The sequence below is a fragment of the Scyliorhinus canicula genome, chromosome 6, assembly GCF_902713615.1.
Source record: "Scyliorhinus canicula chromosome 6, sScyCan1.1, whole genome shotgun sequence".
Classification (NCBI taxonomy): Eukaryota; Metazoa; Chordata; class Chondrichthyes; order Carcharhiniformes; family Scyliorhinidae; genus Scyliorhinus; species Scyliorhinus canicula.
In genome coordinates this window covers 208,993,138-209,005,090 of record NC_052151.1, presented here as the reverse complement: position 1 = coordinate 209,005,090, position 11,953 = coordinate 208,993,138, and positions in this window count along the sequence as shown.

Here is an 11,953-nt window from a genome sequence, read left to right as displayed (position 1 = left end):
TGCGGCCGTACTAGAGTTTTGTACAACTGCAACATAACCTCATGGCTCCGGAACTCAATCCCTCTACCAATAAAGGCCAACACACCATAGGCCTTCTTCACAACCCTATCAACCTGGGTGGAAACTTTCAGGGATCTATGTACATGGACACCGAGATCCCTCTGCTCATCCACACTACCAAGAATTTTACCATTAGCCAAATATTCCGCATTCCTGTTATTCTTTCCAAAGTGAATCCCTCACACTTCTCCACATTAAACTCCATTTGCCACCTCTCAGCCCAGCTCTGCAGCTTATCTATGTCCCTCTGTAACCTGCAACAACGGCCGCAGAACAGATCCTTGTGGTACGCCACTCGTAACTGAACTCCATTCTGAACATTTCCCATCAACTACCACTCTGTCTTCTTTCAACTAGCCAATTTCTGATCCACATCTCTAAATCACCCTCAATCCCCAGCCTCCGTATTTTCTGCAATAGCCGACCGTGGGAAACCTTATCAAACGCTTTACTGAAATCCATATACACCACATCAACTGCACTACCCTCGTCTACCTGTTCAGTCACCTTCTCAAAGAACTCGATAAGGCTTGTGAGGCATGACCTATCTTCTTCTAGTTAGTTTTCTGTCCAGCACCCATATCGTTCGACTGAATGTAGCATGTCTGCACAATGGGGAGGTGGTGGCAATCCAGAGGCTCAGGGTAATGCTCTGGAGAACCGGGCTTGAATCCTCCCATGGCAGATGGTGAAATTTGAATTTGAGTTTTAAGAAATTTGGAATTAAAAGTATAAAGATGACCATGAAAACAAAGTTCACTGTCGTGAAACCCATCTGGTTCACTGATAGACTAATGTCCTTCAGGGAAGGAAATCTGCTGTCCTTGCCTGGTCTGGCCTACATGTTACTCGAGATGCACAGCAATGTGATTGGCTCTTATATCCTGTCTGGAATGATCAGGCAGTTGGAATGGGCACTAAAAATGGCCCAGCCAGCGATGCCCACATCTCATGAAAAGAAAATCTGATCCAGTCGTTGTCAGGTCGCTGAGCTCTGTATATCACAGACTTCGGCTCCACCAGCAGTGTGATGGTCACTCTTACCTGTACTGTCATGGATGAATACATTTGTGACCGTTAAATTGGTGAGGATAAGGTCAAGTGGGTTGTTGATTCATTCACTACCTGTCGTAGACCCAGATGAATCTGTGATAGCCACTGTGCGTCTTGAATGTACAGATGTGGACCTAGTGCCAGGGAACAGAGTATCTTGGGGCTAGTGAATAAAGAGTCAGAATATGCCACAGGAACAAAGAAGTGAACCAGAAGTTGTGGTAAATGTTACTACCCATGACCTTGGAAGCATTTGTATTGAAGACCTGTGATCAGTGTCATGTGCGAGTACCTTTACGAAATGAGTATTTATCGAATAGCTGTAGTGGGTGTACCTTTAGGAAATGGGTGTTTATCGAATAGCTGCAGTGATGCCAGAGTGTGGGTGGAGTTGGGCTGTCTGTCTTTCATTTTCGTATTTGAGCAGGCAGCTACAGGGTGTTTTTAGTTTTGTTTTGAGAGCTGGGTAGCTGCAGAAAAAACAAGCAGCTGAATAAGGATCTCTGCAATCTAAAGACTGTCCCCAGATCATTTGGGTGATTTCAAAGTTTTAACTGCTCTCAGTAGAGAATTTAAACCTGATCTCTGTGTTAAAAAGGGTCTTTTGTCTTGTGGATGTTGCAGGGAAAGATTCAGGTTACTTATAGAATATTGTATCTGTGAGGATGATTGGTGTTGATACTTGTTAAGATATTTACTGTGGATTTATAAAGTGTGAACTGGTTTCATAAATAAAAATTGTTTTAATTCAAAAGTACTTTAGCTCTCTGTTTGCATCACACCATAAAGTAGGCCCGTGTGTTCCCCATAACCACAATCTATTAAAAGTTGTGGGTCAGGTGGACTCCATGATACACTTTGGGGTTCTCTAAATCCTGGCCCATAACATTAGCCACCGCCCTTGACAGTCAATGGCATTACCATGACTGAATCCCCCATAATCAACAACCTGGGAGTTACCATTGATCAGAAACTGAACTGCCAAGCCATATTAGTACTATGGTTACCAGGGCAGGTCAAAGGCTAGGAATCCTACGGTGAGTAACTCGCATCCTGACGCCCCCCCAAAGCCTGTCCACCATCTACACGTCAGGAGTGTCATAATGCTCTTCATTTGCCTGGATGAATGCAGCTCCAACAACACTCAGGACAAAGCAGTCCATTTGATTCTTCCCCCTTCCCACAAACATTCAAACCGTCCACCATCAACGAACAGTGGCAGCCGTGTGTACCATCTACAAGATGCTCTGCAGTAACTTAGCAAGGTTCCTCAGACAGCACCTTCCAAACCCACGGCCACAACCATTTAGAAGGACAAAAGCAACAGATACCCGTGAACCCCACCACCTGGAGGTTACTCTCCAAGTCACTCACTACCCTGACTTGGAAATATGTTGCTGGGGCGATATCATGGAACTCCCTCCCTAACAGCACAGTCGGTGTACCTGCACCTCAAGGACTGCAATAGTTCATGAAGGCAATTCACGACCACCTTCTGAAGGGCAACTAGGCCTGGGCAATAAATGCTGGCCTGACCAGCAATGCCCACATCCCTTAAATTAATTTTTTAAATTATAACTTTCAGAAGTACCCTGAGCCTCCAATGCTGAGTAAGCCGTTTGATTGATTTGTTTTAATTTTTCTGAACAGGATATTGGCAGCACCGTCATCTTCAGTATCTGCACTGTCCTGCCAACGACAGTGGCAGCATGTCCCACCTTTAAAAATGCCCTGTCATCTGCTCCACCAACCGAGTCAAATTTAACATATGCAACTGCGCCCAACGTCGCGTCACCTGGATTCTCAAATACCTGAAACGCACCCCCTCCATCTTAAATAGCAGCTCCCCCAACCTCTCCTCCTGGCCTCTGGTCTCAATGGGGAACATCTCGCTCTATCCCACGTTCAGCTTGTAACCGGAGAATTGACCAAATTCCTCCAAAATCCCTATAATGTCAATGTCCCCCCCAGTGGGTCCGAGAATGCTCGACTTCACCCCCCCCCCCGGCAAAATCCCTTTCCATTCTCTCGATGTGCTAATCGCCATGGCCAATGGCTCTATAGCCTACCCAAACCATCCTAGAACCTCCCACAGGTATTCCCACTCCACCCAGTCAAAAGCCTTCTCCGCATCTGTTGCCACTTCCTGCCCCTCCAGGGCAGCCTCCTCACATTTGCCAACAACTGTTTCCCATTCAAAAACCCCATTTGGCCCTCGCCTGTCACCCCCGGGACACATTTCTCGATTCGTGAAGCCAACCCCTTCGCCAACAACTTCGCATCCACATTCAGCAACAATGTTGGACGGTACGATCCACACTGCTCCAGATGCTGCTTTTTTCAGTATCAGGGAGATGGATGCCAGCGATTGGTGTTGAGGGGGAAGTTTCCTCCTCTCCGTAGCCTCATTATGTGCCCTCACTAGATGTGTGCCTTCCCTGCCTGCAGCGCTCTCCCCCCCCCCCCCCCCCCCCCTTTCCATCACGCCCTTCAGCACAGTAGGGGTCCCCAAACCTTGCACCAACTCCTCATCCACCCTGAGAAACCCCAACCCTTCCAGGAACCATCATATTCTCCCCCCCACCATCCCCCTCCTCCCCTGCTGCATGTGGCTCCGGCTCCCATAACCTCCTATAAATCCCTCACCGCCTCCTGTTTCCTAAGCTGGTGGGCCAACATTCTGCTTACCTTAAGGGCAGCACGGTAGCACAGTGGTTAACACAATTTCTTCACAGCTCCAGGGTCCCAGGTTCGACTCCTGGCTTGGCTCGCTGTCTGTGCGGAGTCTGCACGTTCTCCCCGTGTGTGCATGGGTTTCCTCCGGGTGCTCCGGTTTCCTCCCACAGTCCAAAGATGTGCACATTAGGTGGATCGGCCATGATAAATTGCCCTTAGTGTCCAAAACTTCCCTTTAGTGTTGGGTGGGGTTACTGGGTTATGGGGATAAGAACAAAGAAAATGACAGCACTGGAACAGACCCTTCGGCCCTCCCAGCCTGCGCGGATCCAGATCCTTTATCTAAACCTGTCCCCTATTTTCCAAGGATCTACTTCCCTCTGTTCCCCGTCCGTTCATATATCTGTCCAGATGCCTCTTAAATGATGCTATCGTGCCCGCCTCTTACCACCTCCGCTGGCAAAGCGTTTCAGTCACCCACCACCCTCTGTGTAAAAAAACTTTCCACGCACATCTCCCTTAAACTTTCCCCCTCTCACCTTGAAATCGCGACCCTTGTAATCATGACCCCTTGTAATTGACACCCCCACTCTTGGAAAAAGCTTGTTGCTATCCACCCTGTCCATACCTCTCATGATTTTGTAGACCTCAATCAGGTCCCCCCCTCAAACTCCGTCTTTCCAACGAAACAATCCTAATCTACTCAACCTTTCTTCATAGCTAGCACTCTCCATACCAGGCAACATCCTGGTGAACCTCCTCTGCACCCTCTCCAAAGCATCCACATCCTTCTGGTAATGTGGCGACCAGAACTGCACGCAGTATTCCAAATGTGGCCGAACCAAAGTCCTATACAACTGTAACATGAACTGTTGACTCTTGTACTCAATACCCCGTCCGATGAAGGCAATCATGCTGTATGCCTTCTTGACCACTCTATCGACCTACATTGCCACCTTCAGGGTACAATGGACCTGAACTCCCAGATCTCTCTGTACATCAATTTTCCCCAGGATTCTTCCATTGACCGTATAGTCCGCTCTTGAATTGGATCTTCCAAAATGCATCACCTCGCATTTGACTGGATTGATCTCCATCTGCCATTTCTCTGCCGAACTCTCCAATCTATCTATATTTTGCTGTATTCTCTGACAGTCCTCCTCGCTATCTGCAACTCCACCAATCTTAGTATCATCTGCAAACTTGCTCATCAGACCACCTATACCTTCGTCCAGATCATTTCACAAACAACAGTGGTCCGATCACGGACCCCTGTGGAACACCACTAGTCACCTTTCTCCATTTTGAGACACTCCCTTCTACCACTACTCTCTGTCTCCTGTTGCCAAGCCAGTTCTTTATCCATCTAGCTAGTACACCCTGAACCCCATGCGACTTCACTTTTTCCATCAACGTGCCATGGGAAACTTTATCAAACGCCTTACTGAAGTCCATGTATATGACATATTCAGCCCTTCCCTCATCAATGAACTGTCACTTCCTCAAAGAATTCTATTCGGTTTGTAAGACATGACCTTACCTGCACAAAACCATGCTGCCTATCACTGATAAGTCTATTTTCTTCCAAATGTGAATAGATCCTATCCCTCAGTATCTTCTCCAACAGTTTGCCTACCACTGACGTCAAGCTCACAGGTCTATAATTCCCTAGATTATCCCTGCTACCCTTCTTAAACAAAGGGACAACATTAGCAATTCTCCAGTTTTCTGGGACCTCACCCGTGCTCAAGGATGCTGCAAAGGTATCTGTTAAGGCCCCAGCTATTTCGTCCCTCGCTTCCCTCAGTAACCTGGGATAGATCCCATCCGGACCTGGGGACTTGTCCACCTTAATGCCTTTTAGTATACCCAAGACCTCCCCCTTCCTTATGCTGACTTGACCTAGAGTATTTAAACATCCCTAACCTCAACATCCGTCATGTCCCTCTCCTTGGTGAATACCGATGCAAAGTACTCATTAAGAATCTCACCCATTTCCTCTGACTCCACGCATAAATTCCCTCTTTTGTCTTTGAGTGGGCCAATCCTTTCCCTAGTTACTCGCTTGCTCCTTATATACAAATGGAAGGCTTTGGGGTTTTCCTTAACCCTGTTAGCCAAAGATATTTCATGATCCCTTTTAGCCCTCTTTATTGCGTGTTTGAGATTTGTCCTACTTTCCCGATTTCCTCCAAAACTTCATCAGTTTTAAGTCGCCTCGATCCTATGTATGCTTCCTTTTTCATCTTAGTTAGTCTCACAATTCCACCCGTCATGCATGGTTCCCTAATCTTGCCATTTCTATCTCTCATTTTCACAGGGACATGTCTGTCCTGCACTCTAATCAACCTTTCCTTAAAAGACTCCCACATTTCAACTGTGGATTTACCCTTAAACAGCTGCTCCCAATCCACATTCCCTAGCTCCTGCCAAATTTAGTTAAACTTGACCTTTCCCCAATTTAGCACTCTTCCTTTAGGACCACTCTTGTCCTTGTCCATGAGTATTCTAAAACTTAAAGAATTGTGATCGCTTTTTCCCAAAGTGATCACCGACTGAAACTTCAACCACCAGGCCGAGATCATTCCCCAATGCCAGGTCCAATATGGCCCCTTGCCGAGTTGGACTATTTACATACTGCTCTAAAAATCTCTCCTGGATGCTTCTTACAAATTCTGCTCCATCTACGCCTCTAACAACTCATGAGTCCCACTCAATGTTGGGGAAGTTAAAATCTCCCATCACGACCACCCTGTTGATCCTACATTGTTCTATAATCTGTCTACATATTTGTACCTCTACTTCACGCTCGCTTTTGGGATGCCTGTAGTAAAGCCCCAACAATGTTACTGCACCCTTCCTATTTCTTAGCTCTACCCATATTGCCTCAGTGCTCGAATCCTCCATAGTGCCCTCCTTAATCACAGCTGTGATATAATCTCTGACCAGTAATGCAACTCCTCCACACCTTCTACCACCATCTCTATCCCGCCTGAAGCATCAATATGCTGGGATATTTAGTTGCCAATCTTACCTTTCCCTCAACCAAGTCTCAGTAATACCAATAGCATCATATTCCCAGATACTAATCCAAGCCCTAAATTCATCTGCCTTACCTGCTACACTTCTCGCATTAAAACAAATGCACCTCAGACCACCTGTCCTTTGTGTTCTTCATCTCTTCCCTGTCTACTCTTCCCCTTAGTCACAATGAGTTTGTTATCTAGTACCTTACTGGCTTTAGTTGCTGCCTCTTTACTGACCTCTAACTTCCTAATCTGGTTCCCATCCCCCGCCACATTAGTTTAAAACTTCGGCAACAGTGTTAGCAAAAGCACCCCCTAGGACATTGGTTCTAGTCCTGCCCAGGTGTAGACCATCCGATTTGTAATGGTCCCACTGCCCCCAGAACCGGTTCCAATGTCCCAAAATTCTGAACCACTCCCTCCTGTATCGTGGCACTGGTAGCAATCCTGAGATTACTACCTTTGAGGTCTTACATTCTAACTTATTTCCTAACTTCCTAAATTCTGATTGTAGGACCTCATCCCGTTTTTCTACCTATATCGTTGGTACCTATATTCACCACGACAACTGGCTGTTCACCCTCCCCCTTCAGTATGTCCTGCAGCCGATCTGAGACATCGCTGACCCGTGCACCCAGGAGGCAACATACCATTCGGGAGTCTCGTTTTCGACCACAGAAACGCCTGTCTACTCCCCTATGACTGTAGCCCTGCCAGTCTTTTTCCCGCCCTTCTGTGCAGCAGAGCCAGCCACGGTGCCATGAGCCTGGCTATTACTACCTTCCCCTGGTGAGTCATCTCCCCAACAGTATCGAAAATGGTATACCTTTTTTGGAGGGAGATGACCGCAGGGGAGACCTGCACTGCCTTCCTGCTCTTTCTCTGCCTTTTGGTCACCCATTCCCTTTCTCCTCACCAATCCTAATCTGCGGTGTGACCAACTTACTGAACGTGCTGTCCACGACCTCCTAACATCGCGGATGCTCCAAAGTGAGTCCATCCGCAGCTCCAGAGCTGTCATGCGGTCTAACAGGAGTTGCAGCTGGACACATTTCCCGCACATGAAGGAGTCAGGGGCATCGGCCGCGTCCCTGAACTCCTACATTGAGCACGAGCAGCATAACACGGGTCTGGGATCTCCTGCCCTTTTTACCCTTTACCTTAACTGATTACAAATATAATATCAAATAAAGAATAAGTGAAAGGAATAAGGATTTTACTTACCAATCACAATACTTACCAACACACAAAGAGTTAAATTTCTCCCAGCTACTGCTAATTGGAGCACTTTCCTTACCTTGATTCCCTTGTGCAGCAAGAATCTATTTACATATACCTTAAAAATATTCAGTGATCCCACTTCCACCGACTTCTGAGGCAGAGAGTTCAGAAGTCGCACAGCTACACTGGTCAGAATCCTCTATACTTCAATTAAATCACCCATCGTACTTCTAAACTCGAGTGGACAAAAACCCAGCCTTTCCTACCTCTCCTTGTAAGACAACCTGCCCATTTCAGGTATCAATCTCATAAATCGCCACTGAGCCATTTCCAAAGCATTTACATCCTTACAAGGAGATCCAATACTGCTCACAGTATTTGAGATGCGGTCTCCCCAATGCCCTGTATGACCAAAGCATAACATCCTTACCTTTAATGTTCAATTCCTCTCAATAAAGGATGGTATTCCATTACGAAAGAGAAATTGCTGGAAAATCTCAGCAAGTCTGGCAGCATCTGTAGGGAGAGAAAAGAGCTAACGTTTCGAGTCCAATGACTCTTTGTCAAAGCTAACAGACAGAGAGAGTGGGAAATATTTATACTGTGGAGTGAGAATGAAAGATGAGTCATAGCCACAGAAACCCAGGGAAACTGGGTGCTAATGGACACAGATACCAAGGGGAAAGAGTGTTAATGGCAGTCCCCAGAGAGGACAAAAGATTACCAAAGTAATGGTATTCCATTAGTCTTTTTGATTATAAGCTACACCTGCATACTAATGTTTGGTGACTCTTGCATGAGAACACCTAAATCCGTCTGCACTTTGGTGTTCTGCAGTCAGTTTCCATTTAAGTAATGCTCTGCATTTATTTTATCATCATGTCAAAGTGAACTACTTCACACCATCCCACATTATGCTCTATCTGCCAGATTTGTGCCCACTCACTCAACCTATCAATATCCACCTGCAAACTCTTCGCAACATACTCTCCCACCTATCTTTGTGTCTTCTGCAAATTGAGCTACCATGCCTTCGCTCCTCTCATCTCAGTCATTGATGTAGGTTGTAAAAAGTTGAGACCCCAGCAAAGACCATTGTGGGACTTGACTTGTCAAATCAGACAAAGCACCATTTATGCATACTGTCTGTTTTCTGCCAATCCAGGCTAATATACCCTCTACGCCAAGAGCTTTTATTGTTTGCAATAACTTTTGATGTAGCACCTTTATCAAATGCTTTCTGGAAATTTAAGTACAGTACATCTACAGGCTCCCCTCTATCCACAGCAGATGTGGCTTCAAAGAAGTCTAGTAATTTAGTTAACATGGGGTGGGATTCTCTGGCTGTTTGCTGGCGGTGGGATTCACTCGCCCAGCCACTGGTTTCCTGGTGCCTTAGGGTGGCTTCAATGGGAAATTCCATTGACAAATAGCGGGAGTTGTGAATTCTGTCATCAGCGAACAGTATGCAAAATTCTCCATCCTGACGAGCAGTGGGGTGGACTCCCGACGGAGATTCACGGCTAGGATTGCCCTTTCAAATAAAACCATGCTGACTCTTCCCAATTACCGCGAGCTTGTCTAAGTGCTTTGCTAAAACATTTTTAACGATCAATTCTAACACCTTCCCCATGACACATGTCCAGCTAACTGGCCTATAATTTCCTGTACGTGAATACTCTCACTATGAAGACCAGCAGAGAATTTGCCTTCTTTCTTAGGAACATAGGAATTAGGAGCAGGAGTGGGAAATTCAGCCCTTCAAGCCTGCTCCGCCATTCGATCAGATCATGGCTGATCTCTTCCTGGTCTCGGATCCACCTCCTGACCTCTTTCCCCATAATCCCTTGTTTTAAACATCAGAAATATATATCTCTCTCTCTTGAAACCATTTAATGATTTGGACTCACCGCACTATGGGACAGCGAGTTCCACAAATTCACCACCCTCTGGGAGAAGTAGTCCTAATCTCAGTTTTAAATGTACTGCCTCTCAACCTGTATAGATTTTATAGAACATACAGTGCTGAAGGAGGGCATTCGGCCCATCGGGTCTGCACCGACCCACTCAAGCACTCACTTCCACCCTATTCCCCCTAACCCAATAACCTCTCCTAACCTTCTTGGTCACTAAGGGCAATTTATCTGTGACCTCTCGTTCTAGATTGGCCCACAAGGGGCAACATTTGGTCTACATTTACACTATCAATCCCTTTTAGTGTTTTATACACCTCGATCAGATCCCCTCTCATCCTTCTAAACTCCAGCGAGTATAACACCAAACTGTTTAATCTCTTGTACGTCAACCCTTTCATCCCTCGGATCAATCTGGTGATCCTCCTCTGAACTGCTTCCAATACCACCACATCCTTCCTTAAATAAGAGAGCAAAACTGGACACAATACTCCAGATGTGGTGTCACCAACACGTTATACAAATGCAACAACACCTCTATTTTTATACTCCAGTCGTTTTGCAATAAACACTAACATTCCATTTGCTTTTTTTATTACATTTGTACCTGCATACAGACTTTCTCTGATTCATGAACAAAGACACCCAGATCCCTCTGCCCAGACACATTTTAAATCTGCTTTCCATTTCGATAATTAAAAAAAAAATTTAGAGTACCCAATTAATTTTTTTCCAATTAAGGGCAATTTAGCCTGGCCAAACCACCTACCCTGGACATCTTTGGGTTTTGGGAGTGAAACCCACGCAAACACGGGGAGAATGAGCAAACTCCACAGGGACAGTGACCCAGAACCGGGATCGAACCTGGGACCTCGGCACCGTGAGGCAGCAATGCTAACCACTGCACCATCGTGCTGCCCTGCATTTCGATAATTTGCCTGACTTTCTTTTGGCCAAAATGGATATCCTCACACTTAATCACATTAAACTCCATCTGCCAAATTTTGGCCCAATCTCCTGGCTATCTATATCCGTCTGTGAAATCTGTATCTTATCTTCACTGCCTGCTTTCCCACTTACTTTAGTATCCTCTGCAAATTTTGCTTTGTTATACTCTGTCCCTGCTTGCAGATCATTCAGATAGATTGTGTACAGTTGAGGTCCGAGGACTGAACCCTGCGGCACCCCGTTAGTTACAGTTCGCCAGCCAGAGAAGGAGCCATTTAACCCAACCCGCTGCTTTCTGTCAGTAAGGCAATGCTCAATCCAATCTCTTATTCTACCCCCAATCTCCTGCAATCTCACCTTCTGGATCAATCTTTAATGTGGCACCTTGTCAAAGGCCTTCTGGCCTGCTGCTGCACCTGAATGCTTACCTTCAGCGACTGGTGTATGAGGACACTGGTCTCGTTGCACATTCCCCTCTCCTAATTTATGGCCATTTAGGTAATTTGCCTTCCTGCTACCAAAATGAATATCCTCACATTTATCCAAATTATACTGTTTCTGCCATTCATTTGCCCACTTACTCGACTTGTTTAAATCACACTGAAAGATCTCTGCATCCTCCTCAAAGCTCACCCTCACATTCAGCTTTGTGTCATCTGCAAATTTGGAGATGTTACATTTATTTCCCTTATCTAAATCGTTGATATATAATGTGAATAACTGGACTTCCAGCACCAATCCCTGCGGTATCCCACCCGTCACTGCTTGCCATTTATAAAAAGACCTTTTAATTCCCAATCTCCCAGTCTTTGTTTCCTGTCTGCCAACCAGTTTTCTGTCAATCTCAATATACTACTCTTAATACCATTACACGCTAATCTCTTACGTGGGGCTTGACGAAAGCCTTCTGAAAATCCATATAAACCACACCCACTGGCTCCCCTTCATCAACTGTCCTGGTGACATCCTCGAAGAATTCCAGTAGATTTGTCAAGCATGATTTTCCTTTCATAAATCCATGCTGACTCTGTCCGATCCTACCACCGTTTTCCAAGT